Below are 23,244 nucleotides of genomic sequence, written 5' to 3' on the forward strand. Positions count from 1 at the left end.
TGTGTGTGTGTATTTGCACAAATTGTAAAATATAATTATATGAAAAAGAACATAAAACTTCTGGCTAAAAATGGCAGGATGGTTATTTTTTCAGTTATCACTGCCCCACTACAGCAATTTTTAAATAAAGATAAATGAAATACAGGGTATACATTCAAAAGACAGAAACCAACCCCCTGAGAAAACCCAAAACTAAGAGAAGAAATGACATGTAAAAAAATACTGGAAGCTAAAAAAGAGCATAATAAAATTAAACTTCAGACAATATGACAAACAAATTGCTCAGAGGGACCTTTCTGTAATGGAACCATTAGGTTCCAGATAGGATAAAATCTTTTTTAGCGGATGCTGGGTTTCTTCTAGAACTATCCTTCCCTCATGGGAGGTGTGGGGAGACCCAGCAACAACAGCAACAGAATCAGTGACTTGGAGCTGAGGCTTTGAGCAGTAAGTGTATTTTAAAAGCAATGATTCAAAGAGGAAAGAAAACAAAAAAAGAAAAGCAAGGATTCCATGAAGCTGGAAGCTGCTATTAACACTGTGAAGTGGAGGCTGGGCCAAGGGCAGAAGTAAGGTGGTTAAACTAAACATTTTACTCCCATAAGAGACAGGACCTTTGGGGAGCTATACAGTCATCCCGGTTGGTGGCATGCCCCGGTTCCTACCACAGGTGAAAACAATTTCAACTTAAGATCCTGATGTCTTACAGGCCTCTCAGAACCTTCCTGCTGCCATGCTGGGACCTTGCTGCTCCAGCCTCCAGGGTATGTCCCATTTTATCAGTCTGTGAGCGGCAGCACAGAAAAATAATACATATTTTCTCACCCTGTAAATACATATTTCCTCTCCACTTTGAGGAGAGCAAGAAAACTTAATTTGCACCATGAGGGAAATCGTGCACATCCAGGCTAGCCAAACATAGCAACCAGATCACTACCGAGTTCTGGGAGGTAATCAGTGATGAACATGACACGAACAACCACTGGCCCCTTCCACAGGGGCAGTGGTTGGATTGCATCTCTGTGTATTGCAGTGAAGTCACAGGTAGAAAATATGTTCCTCACTCTCTCTTGGTGAATATAGAACCTGGGACCATGGACTCTGTTTATTCAGGTCCTTTTGTCCAAATCTTTAGACCAGACAACTCTGTTTTTTTGGTCAGTCTGAAGCAGGCAACAACTGGGCCAAGGGTATCTATTACAGACGGGGCTGAGCTGATTGATTCAGACCTGGATGTGTTAGGGAAAGAGGCTGAGACCTGTGACTGCCTGCAAGGTCTCCAGCTGACTCCTTCACTGGATGAGGGCACAGGCTCTGGAATGGGCACCTTGCTCATTAGCAAGCTCTGCAAAAAGTATCCTTGTTACTGTAGACAGTCAGGTAATACCAGGCAGTTTCCCCCATTGGTCAAAATGGTACAAGGGGAGGTTCTTAAACTGAGCACACCAAAAATTATAAATATGGGTCCCAGTGTGCCAAAAGCTAGAAGAAGGATGGATAGGTCTCTACCAGGCAAAGAGCTAGAAAGATGAATGGACAGGCCCTAGTGGCCAAAAACTAGAAAGAGGAATGAACAGGACCCTGGTGCACCAAAAGCTAGCAAGATAATTAGACACACAAAAAAATTTTCCTCCCTGCCCCTGTAAAAACTGGGGGCTTGAGCAGGAAGCAGGGATGGTTTTTGAGATGTGAGCCCACAATTCTCTCATGTTGTGGCACATGAATAAACCTCTTTCCTTTTGTACCAGCACCTGTCTCATGAGTTTGGCTTTTACTGGGGAAGGCAGCCAAACCTACATTTTTGGTTATATCCTGACCACATCACAAACACCTTTAGTGTGGTACCCCTCACCCAAAGTACCTGACACTGTGGTTGAGCCCCACAATGGCACCCTCTGGTCTATCATTTGGCAGACAATACTGATGAGACCTCCTAATCTCATAGTGAGGTTTTTTACATCAGCTTCTGCAACCTCAGGCTGACCATGCCAACCTACAGGGACCTGAGCCATCTCATCTCAGCTACCATCAGTGATGTCACCACCTGCCTCAGCTTCCCTGTCCAGTTCAGTGCTGACCTCTGCAAGCTGGAAGTCAACATGGTGCCCTTCCCTTGCCTCCATTCCTTCATGCCTGGATTTGCCCTTCTAAGCAGCCATGGAAGCCAGCAGTATCAGGCCTTCACTGTACCCTAAATCACCCAGCAGGTATTTGATGCCCAGAACATCATGGCTGACAGTGAACCCTGACATGGCTGGTACCTCACAGTGGCTGCTGTCTTGCAGGTGTCCATGAAGGATGTGGATGAGCAGGTGCTCAATATGCATAACAAGAATAGCAGCTACTTTGTGTTAAGGATCCATAATAATGTTAAGACAGATGTCTGTGACATCTCGCCCTATGGCCTGAAGATGGCAATCACCTTGCCATCAGCACAGCTATCCAGCATGGCCATCCAGGAGCTGTTCAAGCATATCTCAGGGCAGTTCACTGCCATGTTCCACCAGAAGGCCTTCCTCCACCAGTACCCAGGTGAGAGGATAGGCAAAATGTCACTTACCAAGGCTGAGAGCAGCATGGAGAGCAGTACCAGGATGCCACCACAGAAGAGGAGGAGGATTTCGGTGATGAGGCCAAAGAGGGGACCTAAGACCTCATCCCATCGTCATTCAGGCTTCGCAGCTCCCTCAGCCTTTTCCCTTAACTGCCTCTTTCCTTTCCCTCAGAATTTTCATCTTCTGCTTCTCATTTTCTCTTAGGGGTGCTCCCCAAAAATGTCTGGCACATAATAGCTGCTCAATAAAAATTTGTTGTTTACTGAATATCTCCTCCCTCTTTGCACTCTGGGAAATGTAAATATGTTTCTGCCATTCAGGGTAAACTTGTATTTCCTCCTGGTGCCCATGTCTCCATCTGTCCAATTATTTCCCTCCCTATTTTCAAGATAATTCTCCAAGAAGCTGGGTCTCATCCAGACCCCATTTAGGACTGTGTGCTGAAACACCATTGTAAGCCCATGTGGTAGACAAGGGGAAAGGGAACCACACTAACTCTAGCAGGTGGAAGTTTCTACGAGAGACAGGTGGGGTTTCCCATTCTAGAGCAGTTTTGGAGAGTGGGAGGCAGGCTGTTAACATCCTAGTTGTTAAGGTATTTTCCCCTGCTCCTCCCTAAGCTTTGGAGTAAGTGTATCCATATTTCTAGCCTCTCTCCAAGCTCTGTCCTGAACTGTTTCTTTTGCAGAAGTCTGCCCCACTCCATCAAGTGGGGTCCTTCCGTCTTCCTCTTTACCTTCCTCTTACACTGAAATTCTTCCTTTCTCTGGATGGAGAGGAGGGGAAGAAGGGAAGAGAGTCCTGTGTATGTCCAAAAGGTATGCATTGCGGCCTAAATGTTGGAGTCATTGCCTGGAAGAGAGAAGATGAGACACCCTCTGTCTTTTGGCAACACCTCGTCTCTTCTTTTGCTCTTGCCCTTTCCCCCCACCCTTTTGTCTTATTCTGAACTTCAAATTTCTGTTTTGTGCTGAACTTGCTGCTTTTTCTTTTCATATTGAAAAAAGGAGATTGCCCTTGGATCCAAAATTAAATGGGAATTGAAAAAATCCAACATTGTATAAATCATGTGAGCCAATAAATTCAAAATTAAAAATCACCAGCCACACCCTGGCCAGTGGAGCTCAGTTAGTTGGAATGTCATTCCATAAACTGAAAGGTCACAAGTTTGACTCCTGATCAGGGCACATGCCTAGGTTGCAGGCTTGGTTCCAGACAGGGTGTGTATGGGACACAACTGTTTGATGTTTCTCTTACATTGGTGTTTCTCTCTTTGTCTCCCTTCTTCTCCCTCTGGAATTGAAAAAAAATTACCCACCACATTCAGAGGCAAGCCATCACAAGTGGGAATCAGAAGAAATTTAATACATAACAGATTTAGACATTTACTACATATATAGGGTAGGACAAAAGTAGGTTTAGAGTTGTTCATATAGAAAATGACAACAATTAATAAATAATAATACAAAAGTAAGCTATGTTTCACATACTCAAAACTGTAAAACTTCTCTTGCCCCTCCCTGTATTGATTGGAATTGATAACTACACAATTTAGAATAAATAATAAATATTTAATTGGGTTATGGTACATTTACACAATGGAATTCTATGCTGCAGAAAAGAAGAAGGAGCTCCTACCCTTTGCAACATCATGGATGGAACAGGAAAGCATTATGCTGAGCGAAATAAGCCAGGTGGTGAAAGACAAATACCATATGATCTCACCATTACCAGGACCCTAATCAACAAAACAAACAAGCAAGCAAAGTATAGGCAAAGACCTTGAAATTGAGAACAGGTTGACAGCAATCAGAAGAGAGAGGAGAGGGGATAATGAGGGAAAAGGGTGAAGAGCTTACAGGAACAATTAGAAAGGACACATAGACAATAACAAGGGGGTGGAAACAAGGGAGGGCAGTGGGAAGGACTGGAGTGGTAGGGGAGGGATAGGGGGGAAAGGCAGAAAACTGTACTTGAACAACAATAAAAAATAAGATGGAGGCATAGGTGGAAATACTGTACCTCCTCACACATCCAAATTTAAGGACAACAAAGATTTAAAAACAAAAACACAACCAAAACAGACAGAAAATCGAACTGTATGGAAGTCCGACAACAACGAAACATTCATCCAGACCATCACAACCCAGCGACTGGATTGACCCACCCTGGTGAACACCTAAGCCCCTCATACATAACAGGCGTGAACAGACGAAAACATTATGGCTCAAGCAGAAGATCAACTCAAAGCCCCAGAGCCAATACTTCTAAGCAACCAAGAGATAGCCAACCTATTGAATGCACAGTTCAAAATATTGGTGATCAGGATGCTCACAAAATTGGTTGATTTTAGTTGCAAATTAGATGAAAAATGAAGGCTCTACTAAGTGAAATGAAGCGAAATGCACAGGGAACCAATAGTGATGGAAAGGAAACTGGGGCTCAAATCAATGAAGTGGACCAGAAGGAAGAAAGAAACATCCAATCAGAAAGGAATGAAGAAACAAGAATTCAAAAAAACGAAGAGAGGCTTAGGGACCTCCATGACATCTTTAAATGTTCCAATATCCCAATTATAGGGGTACCAGAAGGAGAAGAGAAAGAGTAACAAATTGAAAACTTATTTGAACAAATAATAAAGGAGAACTTCCCCAATCTGGAAAAAGAAATAGACTTCCACAAAGTCCAGGAATCTCAGAGAGTCCCAAAGAAGGTAGACCCAAAGAGGAACACACCAAGGCACATCATAATTACATTACCCAAGATTAAAATGAAGGAGAGAATCCTAGAAGCAGCAAGAGATAAGGGGACAGTCACCTACAAAGGAGTTCCCATCAGACTGTCAGCTGATTTCTCAAAAGGGGCTTACAGGCAAGAAGGGGCTGGAAAGAAGTATTTGAAGTCATGAGAGGTAAGGACCTACATCCAAGATTGCTCTATTCAGCAAAGCTTTCATTTAGAATGGGAGGGCATATAAAGTGCTTCTCAGACATCATCAAGTTGAAGGAGTTCATCATCACCAAGCCCTTAGTATATAAAATGTTAAAGGGACTTATCTAAGAAAAAGAAGATAAAAATATGAACAGTGAAAGGACAGCAAACTCACAGTTATTAACAACCACTCCTAGAGCAAAAGCAAACTAAGAGGACAGCTAGACCAGGAGCGGAACCATAGAAATGAAGATCACATGGAGGGTTAGCAATAGGGGAGTGGGAAGAGGAGAAGGGGGGGAAGGTACAGAGAATAAGTAGCATAGATGGTGGGGAGAAAATAGACAGGAGGAGAACAAGAGTAGTATGGGGAATGTAGAAGCTAAAGAACTTATGACACATGGACATCAATTAAAGGGGGGAATTGTGGCAGGGGGTGTGCAGGGTGGAGGAGAATGAAGAGGGGGAAATGGGACAACTGTAATGGCCTAATCAATAAAATATAAGAAATGTCATACTTTGTTAGATTTTTAAAGTAATTTCTATTTGTGATTTTATGAAGAGGCTATAAATGTGTTCATGTATTCAGGGATATTTTAAGGAGAATATGAGTAAAAACATTATGTGCTATAGCCTATTACAAATTGTTACAATCTTGAAAAGATTATCATCATAGTTTTGGTGACTTTTTGATGTTTTATTATGGCAGGTTTTTGCACAAATGCGACAAGAATCATATTCCAATCTTCTAAAATAACTGCTGTATGTGTTGATACAATAGTGAACACTCAAGTCTGCCATTGGATTGATGGACAAACATCTCTGTGATAGAGTTTTATGGAAAGGGAAGTCATGTAAAGAAAATAGGCAGAAAACTGTTTTGTGCTCAAGAGTACAAAAAGAAAGGCTTTCAAAAGAAAATCCAACCCAGACTTTAAATAATTTTTCTAAATAGATAACATGCTTTTTTCTATTTTCCTGTCTTCTTTTATAAATAGTCATCTTGGAAACTCCTGTTTTCTTTAGTAAAAATGGGCTTGCAAAACCTTAAGTGTTGAGTTCCTGAACACTGAAGCACAATAGTGTGTGTTCATCCAAAACTCAAATCCTTCCCCCAGTGATCTTCTTTCTACTGCTTTTCCTCCTTCCAAATGGCTACTCAGGTGGGCTTAACTGGCCTCATTTATATGCTCTTCTTTATAACATCAAACTGTGTTGTGTCTTCTTATCTTCTTTTATATAATGTCTTAAGAGATATGTTCCCTTGAATTCACTGACTTAACACATTCTGTTGCTGTTAACCAACCCTTATATTTTTTTCTTTCCATACAAGAGACTTCTAGTTATAATAATAACCAATATGCATATAATGCACACCACCCCCTCAATGTCAACTTTATGCTTGGCAAAATCCTTTTATCCTGGAAAATCCAGCTCAAATATTACCTCCTGTATTTAGCAACCAAATACATTAGTAATTATTTTTCCATATTTCTGCATCATTTATTCAGTACTCATCACATTTGTTATAAATTTATGGAGTTTTTTACATTTCAATTTTATTTTAATTACAAAAAGTATACAGGTTTACTTTTCAGACTAATAAAATACCACTCAAAGAAAACATTCAGCATTAGTTTCTTACTGAAACTATGTATTATAGGGTAACTCCCATACATAGGCACTATCTCAATGGAAAACCAATTTCCTACCCACAAAGAGAGAAGCAAAAACACTTTACTGAGTCCTTTTATTGAGGTAATTAAAATATTTTATCCAATATGCTGTGATATAAGGATGTAACCATGTCTTCACAGATAACATATAACAGAAATTGATAAAATTTCAATAGCATCATCCTAAATCACATAGTTTTTAAAATTTTTAGTAGGGGATGTGCAAGAGGTAACCACACATTGATGTTTCTGTCCCTTTCTTTCTCCCTCCCTTCCTTCCTCTCTAAAAATAAACAAATAAAATCTTAAAAAACAAAATAAAACTTAATACAATAGATATTTTAAAGCTTTAAATAAAACAAACCTTGCTATATTCAGTTGACTAATTTCCATGTGAAGTCAATTATTTACATAGAAGCATTCAGCACTAGCCTTAAAAGATACTATGACATGATAGGAAACTAAAATACTGTTATAATGTGTATGAAAAGTTGTTAAGTAACCATAAGTTTTAGAAAAACTGATTTTGGTTTTGTAGATAATATTTCAGTAGTTAATACTTGGGCTTTGTTTCAAGACCTACCATGACTAAAAAAATATATGAATAGACATTTAATTTCAGAAAGAAATAAACAGAGAAAACCCGAGATTTTATTTATTTTTATTTACTTTTTAAAGATTTATTTTATTTACTTATTTTTAGACAAAGGGGAAGGGAGGGAGAAAGAGAGAGAGAGAAACATCAATGTGTGGTTGCCTCTCAGATGACCCCCACTGGGGCCCTGGCCTGCAACCCAGGCATGTGCCTTGACTGGGAATCAAAACTGAGACCTTTTGATTCCCAGGGCAGTGCTCAATCCACTGAGCCACACCAGCCAGGGAGAGAAAAAGCAAGATCTTTTAGAACATTTGATTTGTCACTTGAAAACTGCCGAGAGAAAAGCAAAATGATGTGCCTCCTCTAAACAATGGTAATGACTGCTTTGCAAAGATAAATTGCAAAATACTCAGGAAACAATTGGGGCTGGATTAATCTCTGGACAATTGCCACCCCTGCTTTATAATCTTTGTCCTTTCAAACACTGTGACTGAATGCTTACTCCACAAATAGTTTCTGATCATCCATCCCTGAAAAGTGCAATAGGTTACTGAGTTTCAAAGCTTTCGTTATTATTAATTTGTTAGGAGGTAGTCTTGCATGAATTTTCACAGTGCACTTCGGAATATTTTAACTGGAAGGCTTGCTAGAATTTATATCAAACAGACGCGAACTGACATAGACCTGTGATGGGATATGTGGAAACAAATTATGATGTTGAAGATCAGAAATTGGACTTTATTAATGTAGACTTTATTAGAAAAAGTTTTCAAAGCAGTATCCATTTTTCTTACCAAAGAATTTATTCCATCATCCCTCATCCATGCGGCTCTTGTGTATCAGGTGGAAATGCCCGCTTCCTGGGCTCTCAGTATGGGCTTGACTGGTTTAGGGGTAAGCACCAACCATTTTTATATCAATGACCAGTGACTGGCTAGAGGAACTAGGCTAAATGAAAGAATACATGACATTCTTTGAGGACCCAACTTGTGTCGAGGAGTTGTAAAAAAAAAAAATGGTTGAGACATGTTTCTGAGATAGAGGTTACTGAAAAAGGAACATTGTCTTCTGCACACTGTGCACAAACATAAGGCTCTGAACTCAGTGATGTGAGAATGAGGCTGTCAGACACAGACACTATGATTCAGCCCACTGCTCAGACATGCACATGCAGGTATGTGAGCAGACAGATTTCCTGATGCTTTACAGGAACACGGATTTCCTTTGAACATTAAGAGAATTTATATACTACTCATATTTAGTTTGTCTTATTAAAAAAACATACCTGAAGGGGTGTGGGGAATATCACTTTTAGTTAAAATCCACAAAAGTATCCTCCTTATTATTTTATCCAATAACCACTCTTTTTCTCACACAATGTCTCTTTTCAAGATCTTTCTCACAATATTGAGAAAGTGTTTCTTTGTGTATTAGTGTCATTGGACAAGTAAAAATTGTTAGTTACGTAACAGTAGTATTTATATAGTGTTTTCTCTTTTTTTGTCCTATGACCAATGATATCCATATGTAGGAATTATGACCCAGGGAAGAATATGCACACATCATCTTGAATTAATCTGAGTTTTCCCCTTTAATAGAATATTCCTGATATTAGCACCTTAGAAAACTTGGGTTCAACAACAGTTGATATTTCAGAGAACATGGATTCAATAACAGCTCAGTCCCTGTTAGGTTTCTGACAACTCTAAGAAATAGTTAAAGGCAGGAAAGAATTTTCATTTCAATAAATATTGTAGTGAATGTCTACTATGAGGTATACATTGTCTGCAAACTGAAGAAAGAGGTGTGGATGGGCATAAATATCATTGCCATTGAGAATTACGTGTTCTTGGACAAGTCAGAGGGGGTAGGTTTGAGGGCGTGAGGGGGGATGGGTAGCCATAGTGGGCTGAAAATGGAGACAGCTGTACTTGGACAACAGTGAAAAAAAGAACTATGTGTTCCAACTTATGTGTGCATATATTGAAATAAACAAATCAGCAGATACATCCAACAAGCTTCTATTCTTTTAAGTGCTATGGGAAAAGTAAATGGGGTAGTGGAATAGACACGTAAGTAGAAAAGGAAAGTTTGAGATGGGTTAGTCAGAAAGTCCTCCTGGAGTTTCAGAAAGCAGCTATGTGAATAGACGAGGAAAGAGGAGTTTTCAGCAGACAGGAAAGTAAAATCAATTATGAAATGAGCAAGAGCTTGGCATAGTCAAGGGACAGCCTGGTTTAAAACAGGACAGTGTGAGATCAAGTGAAGAGTTAGGGAAGGGTCGGATATTTGGTGATAACTGCAGTGATAAGGCATTTGAGGGTTTAAGTGGAAGAAATTAAGGTTACTTTTGCTGTTTTGTGGAGACTGGACTGGGGAAAGATGAGAAGACACAGCAGAGTCACTGAGGATGTTATCACAAAAGTCCAAACACAAGATGATGAATTATATTTACCCCAATGCCACTGGCATTACAGAAGGAAAGTAGGGATGGAGCTGAGATGCATTCTGGCATTAACATTTTAGAAATTACTTTTGGTTATGATAGGGGTAGGTAAAAATGACATTTGATATGCCTAAGATGTTTATTTTTTAGAACTTTTTATTTTATTTTGTTTTATTTTATTATTGTTCAAGTTCAGTATGCCTAAGACGTTTAATTGCAGAAAAGAAAAAAAACTTACAGTGTTTTTATTGAGATGGTGTTAAACTTATATATAAACTAAGGGAGAATTGGTACCTTCATGATACAGAGTGTTTTCTCCAAGAACTTGGAGAAAAGTTCTGTTTTACTGCTTGTTCAAGTTTGCTTTTGTGATTTTCAGAAACTTTTTTGTTTTTTCAATTTAGATTTTATATCTTGTTATATTTTATCAAAATGTTTTTAAAACAGATGTTGTAAATAGATTCTTCTTTCCCATTATGTTTTCTAGCTGGTTATTGTTGACATATGAGAAAGTAATGATTTTGATATGTCCATTTTAATCCTGCTAGCTTACTAAAAATTTTTGTTGTTTTTGTAATATATTTTTTGGTTTCCTTAGGTTTTTAAAATCATGATGATATCATTTACCAAATAGTTTTAGTTCTTCTTTCATATTTTTATGCCTCTACTTGTTTTCCCTTATTTCAGCAATTGGTAAGCTAATCTTATAAACACAATGTTTAATAATAATAACACCAGGAATTTTCATTTCTGATTTAAACTGCCTTCACTGTTTACTTTTAAGTAAGATTCGACTTGCAGACTGAGAAATAGTATTTTTATGTTCACTATACACATACCAATTTTTAATTTACTGGTATTCATAAAGGTTAGAAAATTATTTTACTTGTTAAATGCATTTTAAGCATCTCTATAAGAGTAATTATATTAATGAACAACATAATATTGAAGGTTGCTTATACACACTCCTATCTTAATCTTATTTGTTACTAGGTTGTTAATGTTTATTTAGAATTTTTTTACATTAGTGTTCATAGAAGAAAATGATTTTTTATTTTTTTGCAGTTTTTTAAACAAGTTGTAGTATTTGCTTTAAAAATAATGTAGTTTTCCTTTTACCTATTTACTTTGCTGTGATTTGGAGCAACTTAAAATATTATTAGGATTTTCTGGTCTTTAAAGTATTGGGAAATTCTACTATGATTTTTCATAATCTATTGCTTTTTATGCAAATAGATCTTTGATAATTTTACCTTTTTATGGAAATCAGTTTCTTGTATCCCTAGTGAGATAAATTTTTATTATTAGTTTAAGTGAATTATTTTTCCAAACATTATCTATTTTGTGTAGATTTTAAAAATTTATTCTGGAGAGATCTACAACTATCTCTAGATTAGAAGAGATTGATGGTTTTATTTTTTTACTTTTGTTATTGCTGTTTCATTATATTGTTTATATATGCTTTTCACTCCCTTATTTTTCAAAATATGGTTGTGTGGTAAAATGTTCCTTTAGTTTTTTTTTAATTCATTATTTGTTTATAACTTTTCTCTAACTCATTTCTTGCTTTCATCTCTCTGAATTTCTTTACTCAGTTATTTTCCACCTGATATTTTGATATAATAATTTATTTTTTCATTCTTTCATTTTTACTAATATGAATTTTTAATATGAATTTTTCTCTGCACATTATTTTAATTATATTCCATGAATTCTAATATGCATTGCTTTCATTACTGCCATTTTCTTCTATCTTAATCTGTACTTTACATTTTTCCATTAGTTTTTTTATTAAGGTCATATAATATCCAAGTAAAAGATTCTAATTTTATTTTAACTTTGTTGTTACATAATAATTGTATTGCCTTGTGGTCAGAGAATATTTTTTTCCAATTTTTAAATAATTTGTTGAGGGTTTTTATGGTATAAATTATTTTTAATTTTCAAGATTTTTCATATACAGTTGATAGAAGTTATGTATTTTAATATTGGGATGTATGTCTCAATAAATATTTAGATATAATTATGATCTATCTAGATTCTCACATAATACTTTGCTCTTGACCTGTCTTGGTTAAGACAGATTTATTATATTAAAGTATCTAATTCTTTGTGTGTTTCTAATGCATCTTTTGTAGATTTTGTTTTTTGAAAGTTGTTGTTATTTTTTATGGTGTGTTGAGAGATTTATAACTTTTATTTTTACTGTGAAGATGTAACCTTGTACATATAACTCTTACTCTCATTTAATACTTTTAGCCTCAGTTGTACTTTGATATCAAGTTCTGATCCCTGCTTTTTTTGTTTTTGCTTTTATTCTTTTTTCAGCCTTCAGTTTTTAGCCTCTCTTAAACATTTTTAGGTTCCTCTTCTATACAAGCTGTATTTTGCTGGGTCAGTCTATCAATGTTTTTCTTTTAGTAGGAGAGTTAAGCCTATAAACGTTTAGTAAATAGAAATTCAACATGTCATCTACTTTTTAAGAGATAATATATCAGTCTGTCATCATCTCAACAAGTAGGTAAGTGTCTTCTCTCATTAGAAAATTTAATGGGTGTACAAAACAACCAGGTGATTCTATTTCATTGTAATTAATGGAGCGAAGATTTCAGCCCTTATTAAAAGATAAAGGGATAGGGATTTTTATATATATATATATATATATATATATATATATATATATATATATATAAGTATATATATATATATGTGTGTATATATATATATGTGTGTATATATATATACACACTCTGTTTTCAGGCACATGATACGTTTAATAGAGGCCGAGAATGTGTAGTTGTGTGGAGTTTGAATCATCACGAAGAATTAAGGCAATGAAATGATTATTACTGTGATATTTCACCTCTCCACAGTTCAGCTGAAGAGGAGTAAGCACAAATTTTATTACACAGGGTTTTTTTGTAACAGTGTGATGGCACTATTTCCTGTGTTTATAAGCAATCACTTGTTAACTTAAAGCAGGGTTATAAACAGCTTGCAAACAGCCTCTGATTAGGGTTATTGTAGTGATGTTTACCATGGTTAATACTGAAACTTTCAGAGATTGTTAGCTAGAAATTTAAACCTGGCAGAAAGTTCTTTAACAAGAAAAGCACAAAACAGTCAAAAATGAATTTGCCTCATGCTTTCCCCATGATTGACATTATGTTGGGAAGTAGATATTTAAGAAAATGTAGTGTATTGGTGTAAGTCAGAATAATATGTAAATCCAATATAGTTCTTTTTTACGTAGAAAATATTAACTGGCAAAAAATAAGATAGACAGTGAAGGGAAACATATCATTTTGGAGCTACAAATAATTATACAGTAAGTCCACTATATTCAGATATGGAAACCAAGTAGAACATATATTAAGTGGTTTGCTCAATATTTAAACAGCTGTTAGTGGCAATACGAGAATCCAGAGCATTCTCTGTCCCCTAGGGCTTCAGTTTCCTTCTGTCCAGGTCACAATCCATCACTTCAACTATTTTTTTTACAGTTTTCTGAACTCATTTATCTCATCATCTTCTCATTTCAACTTCTAAGAAAAATCCATAGTCTGAAAGATCCATTGTGTTTTAGGCTTAGACCAGTGCCCAAGCTGCTGGTCACGTATCTGGATCATCTAGGGCTCATCTCCCATCACTCCTTACGCCTTCTCTATCTAGCTCCGCATGACCACTGAGTACTGTCCATTAAAACCTCCACCTTCCACTGATGTTTTGTGATTTACTCTATTCCTACCACAACTTTGCAATATAGACTATTGTTAAATTTCACACTGATTATTACAGAATATTTCAAACACACACATATGCCCCTCATCATGTATCTTCAGTAATTTAATAATTATAATTTAATATCTAATTGAATGTCATCACTATTTTCAATGATAGTGAAACCAGTCCATCTATTAGAAAGTCACACCTTACTTTATTGCACTTTGTAGATATTGCATTTTTTTTTAAAACAAATTGAAGGCTTGTGGCAACCATGTGTCAATGGAATCTATCAGTGTCATTTTTTCCCGATGCCATTTGCTCCCTTTGTGTCTCTGTATCACATTTTGGTAATTCTTGCAATATTTCAAATGTTTTATTATTATTGTGTTTGTTATGGTGATATGTAATTAGTGATCTTTCATGTGACTATTGGAATTGTTTGGGGTCACCATGAACCATACTCGTATAAGACAAAAAACTTATTAAATGTTCCCTTGTCTCTCTCCATCTTTTTGGGCTTCCCTCTTCCCTTAGACACAAGCATACTTACTAACCATACATGGCCTCTAAGTGTCTAAATGAAAGGAAAGGCACATACCTGTCATGTTATATCAAAAGCTAGGAATGACTAAGCTTACTGAGGAAGGCATGTCAAAAGCCAAAATAGGCTTAAAGCTAGACCCCTTGTAAGCAAGAATTGGCAAAGGAAAAGCTCCTGAAGGCAATTAAAAGTGCTACTCCAGGGAATACACAAATAATAAGAAAACAAAACAGACTTATTGCCGATATGGAGAAGTCTGGAGTGTTAGAAGTCTGGAATAAAAGATCAAACCACCCATAACATTTCCTTAAGCCAAAAACCTAATCCAGAGCCAGGCCTGAACTCTCTTCTTGTCCATGAAGGCTGAGAGAGGTGAGGAAGCCCCAGAAGAAAAGGCTGGACCTAACAGAGGTTTGTTTATGAGGTTTGAGGAAAGAAGTCATCTCTATAACACATAAGTGCAAAGTGAAGCAACAAGTGCTGATGTAGAAGCTGAAGCAAGTTATCCAGATGATCCAGTTAAGATAATGAATGAGGGCAGCTACACTGAACAACAGATATTCAATGTAGGTAAAACAGCCTTATATTGGAGGAAGATGCTGTCTAGGACTTTCATAGCTAGAAAGAATAAGTCAACACCTGGCTTCAAAGCTTCAGAGGGCAGGCTAATTCACTTGTTAGGGGCCAATGCAGCTGGTGATTAAACTGAAGCAAACTCTCATTTACTTTCTGAAAACCTTAGGGTCTTAAAATTATGCAAAATGTATTCTGCCTGTGCTCACTGAATGAAACAATAACACCTGGATGATAGTGCATCTGTTTACAAAATGGTTTACCCAATATTTTAAGCTCACTGTGGAGACCTGCTGCTCAGAAAAAGATTTCTTTCAAAATATTGACAATGTGCCTGGTCAACCAAGAGCTCTGATGGTGATGTGTAATGAGATGAATGCTGTTTCTGTGCCTGCTAACACAACATCCATTCTGCAGACCATGAGACAAGGAGTGCTTTCAACTTTCAAGCCTTACCATTTAAAAAATTATTTTATAAGGCTATAGCTGCTATGTACAGTGATTCTTCTGTAGATTCAGACAAAGTAAATCGAAAACCTTCTGGAAATGATTCACCATATCGGATGTTGTTCGGAACATTTGTGACTCATGGGAAAAATCAACATTAGCAGGGGTAAGGAAGAAATTAGTTCTCACCCTCATGGGTGACCGTGAGGGGTTTAAGACTTCAGTGTGGGAAGTAACTACAGATGTGGTGGAAAATAGCAAGATGGAATGAAAAGCGTAGCCTGAAGATGTTACTGAATTGTTGCAATTTCATGATAAAACTTGAAGGGATGGTGAGTTACTTGTTACAAATAAGCAAAGAAAGTGACTTTTGAGATAAAATCTACTCCTGTTGAGGAATATATGAAGATTGTTGAGGTGACCCCGAAGGATTTAGAACATTACATAAACTTAGCTGATAAAGAAACTTCAGAGCGTGAAAGGATTAACACCAATATTCAAAGAAGTCCTACGGTTGATAACATGTTCCGAAGCAATCATTTGTAAAAGGAAGAGTTAACCAATGAAGGAAACATTACTGTTGGCTGATTTTAAGAAATTCCACAGCCACCTCAGCCTCTGGCAACCACTACCCTGATCAGTTAGCAGCCATCAGTATCAAGACAAGAGGCACCAGTAGCAAAAAGGTAATGAAGGCTCAGGTGATGGTTCTAATTTTTATGGAGTATTTTAAGTTAATGTATGCACAATTTAAAGTCATAATGGTCTTATGCACTTAGTATACTGCAGTGTAGTGTCACATAACTTTTATTTGCACTGGGAAACCAACACATTTTTGTGACTTGCTATATTATGTACTCACCTTATTGTGGTGGTCTAGAACCAAAACCAGAAAACTTCTGGGTGTGATCTTATCACCTATAAATATTTCAGAGTATATCTGTAAATATAAATGACTCTCAAAAAGTAACCATAGTATTATTGTCACACTTTAAATTTACCAATAATTCTTAATATTATCAAATATTCATCAGTGACGCTGTTCCCTAATTGTTTATTTTACAATTTGGTTGTTTGAATTGGAATTTAAATAAGTTCCCTTATTATGATTGGGCAATAAATTTCTAATGTGTCTTTTAACTCCTTACATTTATTTTTTTGCTTTCTATTGTTGTACTTGTTGATGAGGAAAGCAGGTAATTTGTCATGTAGAGGTTCCCAAAGATTAAAGTTTGCTGATTGCATCACCTATCATGTCATTTAGCATTTTGCTCTTACCTTGTATTTTTTTAAAATTTTATTTATTTTTAGAGGGGAAGGGAAGGAGAGAGGGAGAGAAATATCAGTGTATGGTGGCCTCTGCCAGAAACACACAATGTACCATGTGTCCCCTGCCAGGAACTGGCCTGCAACCCAGGTATGTGCCCTGACTGGGAATCGAACTGCGATCCTCTGGTTCGCAGGCCCGAGCTCAATCCACTGATTACCTTGTATTTTTTAATAGAAGGCACATAATCTGCTATTCTTTTTTCAAAAAAATATTTATTGATTTTAGTTAGAGAGGTAGGAGGAAAGAAAGAGAGATGGTGGGGAGAGAGAGGAAGAGAGTTTGAGTTATTGTTCCACATAGTATGTATTCATTGGTTGATTCTTGTATGTAATTTGACCAGGGCTCAAACCTACAACCTTGCAGTTATTTTGGCACCCATTGATTAGCATGTCCTATATCTATAAATAATTTAGGTGCTGCAGAACTGTCATATTCTAATTCTAATACTCCTTCTTTATTTATTAGCTAGACCACATCTGTAATAAGTAACTTCCTTTTATGAAGCAGATGATACAGTTTGTGGAGGAAAGACAAAACTGCCTAATTTTTTTCTGTTTATTTGTCTTCACTACACTTAGACTTCAAGTGTCTTCTATAAGTGATCAATGAGTTCCTTACACTGATTCAACATAATTATTAATTCATCAAATTAAGCATATTTGATATCTTTACATACTTCCAATTTATCATCTTAAGTATGCTCATTTTTTTATTTTTTATTTTGGGCTAGTGGAATCCTATTCAAGTTGACTCCTGGTCCTTTGACATCTTTCTAGAAGTCATTGATGACTTGCTTTCTTGATTTTTAGGGACAAGACATTCAGTCTCATCTTGAGATTTCCAGTTCCAAATCTGGGATTAACAATTTCTCTAAGAAGTCTGGATCTTTATATTGGAAAGAATCATTTAGATAATAAAATTTGGGGTTTATGGAAGTTTATTGTTATTGTTACTATCATTGTTTCTAGGCCATTTCAATGGGTGAAGTGAGACAACCCCATTTCTTATACTATTATTTCTAAATCAAAATGTGAATTTCTAAATCAAAATGTGAACTACATAATTTTTATGTGTGTTTGATGATTCCTTTTCGTAATGATGAAAATCTCGATTTGCAACTATATCACCATAATGACTCATTTCATACATTTGACAATATACACAAAATAATTTCAGAAAAGCAATACCAACATCACCCCAACAATATGGTTATAGACAATTTAATATTTTATAGACATACTTTTCTCATTCTTAAGGTACAAACCACCAAGAATACATCAATAAATCACTGTATTTCAAGCTCATTTATAATGCTAACAATTTCTGTGATTGCCTACAATATACTTAGGTTTACCTGTTTTAAATTTGCTTTTTTTTTTGTTGTTAGAGTTGATGAGGGTTTTTTTCCCAATTTTTTATTTAATTATTTTTCAAGTACAGTTTTCTGCTTTTGATTTTCAGAATTTTAAAATAATTCAGTTTATTTTTGTAATTATGTAAAATACATGTGTACAAAATAAAATCTATAAACATGTTATATATAACAAAATCTAGCTTTTGTACTGTCCTTCCAATGATATACTGTGTTAATATCCATGTGGGCATCAGCAAAGCTTATTTTACTATACTATTTCCACATTGTCAGACCCTATAGCCCTTACATTCTACACTGCCTCCCCTGTATCATTTAACTTTAGATTGTTAGGAAAATATAATTTTTGATTAATGTCAGTCCTTATCACTAACTGTGTTGGTTGTTGATTTATGTTTTCTAGTAAGTTTTCTTTGACTCTTGCTTATTCTTTTTTATTTAAAAATTTTATTTATTTATTTTTAGAGAGGAGGAGGGAGAAAGAGAGGGAGAGAAACATCAATGTGTGGTTGCCTTTTGTGTGCCCCCTACCAGGGACATGGCTTGCAACCCAGGCATGCATCCTGACTGGGAATAGAATTGGTGACCCTTTGCTTTGCAGTCCAGTGCTCAATCTACTGAGCCATGCCAGCCAGGCTGAGTCTTGCTTACTAGTAGTCTGCATTTTTTATTCTTAAGGCTGAGTATATTTTTTGGCTGGATATAAAATTCTTAGCTAACAGTTTTTTTCTTTTGGTGAATTTCTGAAATATGTTGTTCTTTATCTTTTGTTGAATTGTGTATCTAAAAGACAGATTTTCTTATTATTATACGTGACTTGGTCTTTTTGTTTAGGTGCCCAACAAATTTACTTTCTTGAAATACAATTGATTTATCAGCATGTTACTATCTTGGCTAGTATGCGTTTGTTTTCCAAGATGAATAGTGTCTGAATTTTTTGTTTCAAATATTATTTTATTTATTTATTTATTTATTTTTTAGAAATTTTGCTCCAGAAAGTCATACGGCCACTTGTAGTCAGATATCTTTTTTTTAAAGATTTATTTATTTATTTATCTTTAGAGGGGAAGGAGAGAGGGAGAGAAACATCAATGTATGGTTGCCTTTGGTGTGTTCCCTGCTGGGAGTTGGCCTGCAGGGAACTGGCCTGCAACCCAGGCATGTGCCCTGACTGGGAATCGAACCGCGATCCTCTGGTTCGCAGGCCTGTGCTCAATCCACTGAGCTACGCCAGCCAGGGCCTTCAAATATTATTTTAAATGACAGTTTTCATTGATTATAGTTTTTAATATTTGCTTTCTTTAATTCTCTGATTACCCTTGATGTCTATCATTTTATTCAAGTTCTAGTTGTTACATTACTCATCTCTTTTTGATATTTGACATTAAAATGTCCATCAGATTATGATAGTTGAATCTCTAAGAAAATAGCCTGACTATGTTTTTATACTGTTGCATTACTCAATTTTTCATGTCAGAAATTGACTCTCATCTTTACATTTCTTCTTATATTTATTTTTAAAAAGAAATCACTTGTCACTTCATTCTATTCTAGGGCTACTAAACCACCTAAGAAAATGATCTAAAAATGCAAAAGGTAAGATTGCTTTAATATATTTTAAGATTTCTGTCTCACAAGTTTTTAAAGATTATTTATTTATTTATTTATAGAGAGGGGGAAGGGAGGGAGACAGAGAAACATCAATGCCTCTCATATGCCCCCTACTGGGGACCTGGCCCACAACCCAGGCATATGCCCTGACTGGGAATCAAACCCATGACCCTTTGGTTCACAGGCTTGCCCTTACTCTACTGAGCCACACCACCCAGGGCTGTCTCATAAGTTTTATACTACTGATCAATATTTTGTTTTGATATTTTATTTCTAAAAATATTTAAAACACTTAACTATACTGCTAAGGACATTATTAAATTTAGAAATTTATTAGCCAAACATTATTTGAAGACATGCTATGTTTTTTCTTACCATATATATCTGAGGACCTAAAAAGTATAAAAATTAAAAAGTTAGTTTGATTTTTTTCTAATTCTAAAAAACGTTGAAGGCACACTGAACTGCTAATATTTATTCATTATATTATTCAAGTTAGTTTTCCATCACAAATTAAATAATACATTATTCTTTGTATTGCCCTTTCTTACATCAGTGCTTTTGCCCTGGTGTTTTTGAGAGATCAGGACACAAAAGCATGTTTGGTTCCTAGTGTATGGTACAGTGAAAACACTGGGAACCTTGATGCTTGCTCAGGATTTCCTTTCTTGCCTCCCTTCTGCATTCTTTTTTTGAGCTTTATTGGTTTAATCCTAAAAGTGGATTACTATGAAAATCTTTCTTACCATCTTTTGTGTGAGTGGGTATTCTAACCTAGTTGCAATCTTAAAATGTGGCTCCAGTAAGTGCTTTTGCAGCTCTTTTCAAATATTAAGTTCAAAGAGAGAATGTTCTTACATCCTTGAACTACTAGCGACACTTTTAACATTTTGTTAACATTAAAATATTCAGGGGAAAATATTACATCAAAGTAAAAGCAACCATAGTATAATATGAAAAGATATAAGGAGTGAATGTTCAGGAAATCATAAAATGTAGTATGCCCGTTACATACTAGAAGTTAAACAAAACAAGAATGTAAGAACATCAAAGGGAACTCCAATATATGTGCTGTATAAGTACATCAAAAGTAGAGCAAAAGTGGATGCCCTCATTGGTAAAGATGTTGAAAGCTCTTGGGTCTAAAAACTTATATCTGTGTCTAGAGGATTTAAAACATTCTACTTTCAAATTATTAGCATTCAAAAATATTAACTAGCATCAATATATTAACACATGTTTAATATGTAACTACTCCAGAACTATGACAAAAATTTAGTCTTCCAGAGACTTTGGGAAAACTTTTGGTTAATATTCATAAGAAGACTGAAAAAGAGTGAAACAGAACAATTTTTTAAAATCTTTGAAATGATAGCAAATCCACAGTTTTTTTTGGTATTTTTTATTGTTGCGTAAGAAGAAGAAATGGTTTTTAAATGATTAAATTAATATGCACAAATTTAGTCTTAAAAAGAAGGGGGCTTAACCGAATACTATGTGGCCTGGGTAACCATTGCTTCTACTGTGCAGCTTTCCCGCTTCTGCCACAAGAGCCACAGTGGGTTCCTTGAGAGGGCACCTAGTGCTCAGAGTGGCTTCTGAATACCATTACCCACTGAAATGAACCAGGTCCTTAGTGAAATGCCTGACTATATACAGATGTTTGCAAGGGAAATAGAAGAGTGAGTTGTAATATCTTGCTGTTCTAGAAAACAAAAAAATGTTCAGAGACAGCTGGGGCCATGCTTAAAACATAGCAGTTTACTGAAGAATAAAAGATCTGAATAAATAAAGACATATGCCATGCTTCTGAAGTAAAGAATCAGCTTAATCTATAAATTTTATGTAATTCCTATTACTGTAAGTATATAATTTTTAAATAGACTAAATGATTTATAGTTTATATGAAATAAAAAATAATAACTTCAAATACAGAGCTGTGATAACTTGAACTAACATTGAAAAAACCCACACACATTCCATAAAACAACAATTTGAAGATTTGGAGCTCATAGAAGAATTAAAAATAAAAACAGAATATCCAGAAATTAATACTATAAATGTGGAAATTTGAATAAAAATTCTTGGGAATTAATTATATGTAAAAGAATATTCTTACTTCATACCATGCAATAAATTCCAGGTAGACAATACATCTGTAAGCCTTTGATGAAAATAGAGAAAATATTTAACAGTATATATATATATATATATATATATACACTCATATATATATGAGTGTATAATATTAGAAGGAGTATTTTGTTATTAAATGAGAAATGCAACAAAAGTTAAGAAAAATAGGAGTTTTTATGGATTTGTGATATAACAGAAGTAGTGGTGCTAAAAAACATTTTAGTCTTTTAATATGTAATCCAGAGTATCAAATGAGTTATAGAATATCTTATTTTCTAAATAACAAGAATGCCTTTTGTGGAGTTAACAAATACAATTTGTAAGAAAGACTCACTGAAAGAATAGTCCACTCATTTAGACACAAATTCCCAACTGAACACTGGAGGGATACACAGGCACAATATGGGATTCCTTCAGAAATTACGTTGCTGAAATGGTCTGCAGGCAATCTGTCCTATCTTCTCAGCCTTGGCAATTAGTTTCAGATGGTTGTTTTCATTTCAACTTTGATCCCATGTTACTCTTCTGTTAATCTACTCACAGCTACTTTTCTGGACTTTGACATTCATGAATTAATTTCCCTGACTTTTCCTTGCTTAATATTTCCAGCTAGGTTTAGTCAGAGATCCACCAACTGGTAAATTGATAAAATATATCCCTTGACATGGACCTAGGAAAACCCTCCAACAATTCACTGTGATCAACAACAATACTCAACAGCTGAGCTCAGACTCTCACATTGGCCATACCTCTATCATAGTCTAGCCTGGGAGAGGTGATTCTCAGTAAAGAAGAATTATCCACCCTAAGAGCTGCCGATTTTCATTATAGTAAGTCACCCAATCTACGTGACTGGAATCTCTAAATTCATGGCCTCCAATCTCAAAAAAGCACTCAACATTCTCTGGTGATCTTATTATGGGTCTGTATTGGTTTTCTGGCCTTACCAATATTCATTTAACACCTTTTTTCTCCCTGATCTCTTCTTCCTCCTTTCCCATTCATGATCTAATTTTATATTTACTTTGGAATATAGATGTAACTAATACTAACTGCTTCATCCTCTCTCTCTATATATATGTATGTATGTATACACACACATACACACACACACACATACATATATATATATATGTATATATATATATATATATATATATAGACACACAATCTTTCTTGGAAAAGTCTGGCATTGTTAATATAATGAGAACAGTTTGCACAACATTGATATAACCTGGCAGACAAGGAGAGTGGACTGGAATGCTCATGTGTGAGCAATGATGACTCACTGTACTAGTCAGT

The 23,244-nt window shown here is 35.6% G+C and overlaps 1 pseudogene; it reads left to right on the forward strand.

The window, feature by feature from the left end:
- Positions 1 to 883: 883 nt before the first annotated feature.
- Positions 884 to 2,650, forward strand: LOC119000938 (tubulin beta chain-like; annotated as a pseudogene).
- The last annotated feature ends 20,594 nt before the right edge of the window (positions 2,651 to 23,244 follow it).

This window comes from Sturnira hondurensis, unplaced genomic scaffold (genome assembly GCF_014824575.4).
Source record: "Sturnira hondurensis isolate 20B ecotype Veracruz unplaced genomic scaffold, ASM1482457v3 Scaffold0016462, whole genome shotgun sequence".
Taxonomy (NCBI): Eukaryota; Metazoa; Chordata; class Mammalia; order Chiroptera; family Phyllostomidae; genus Sturnira; species Sturnira hondurensis.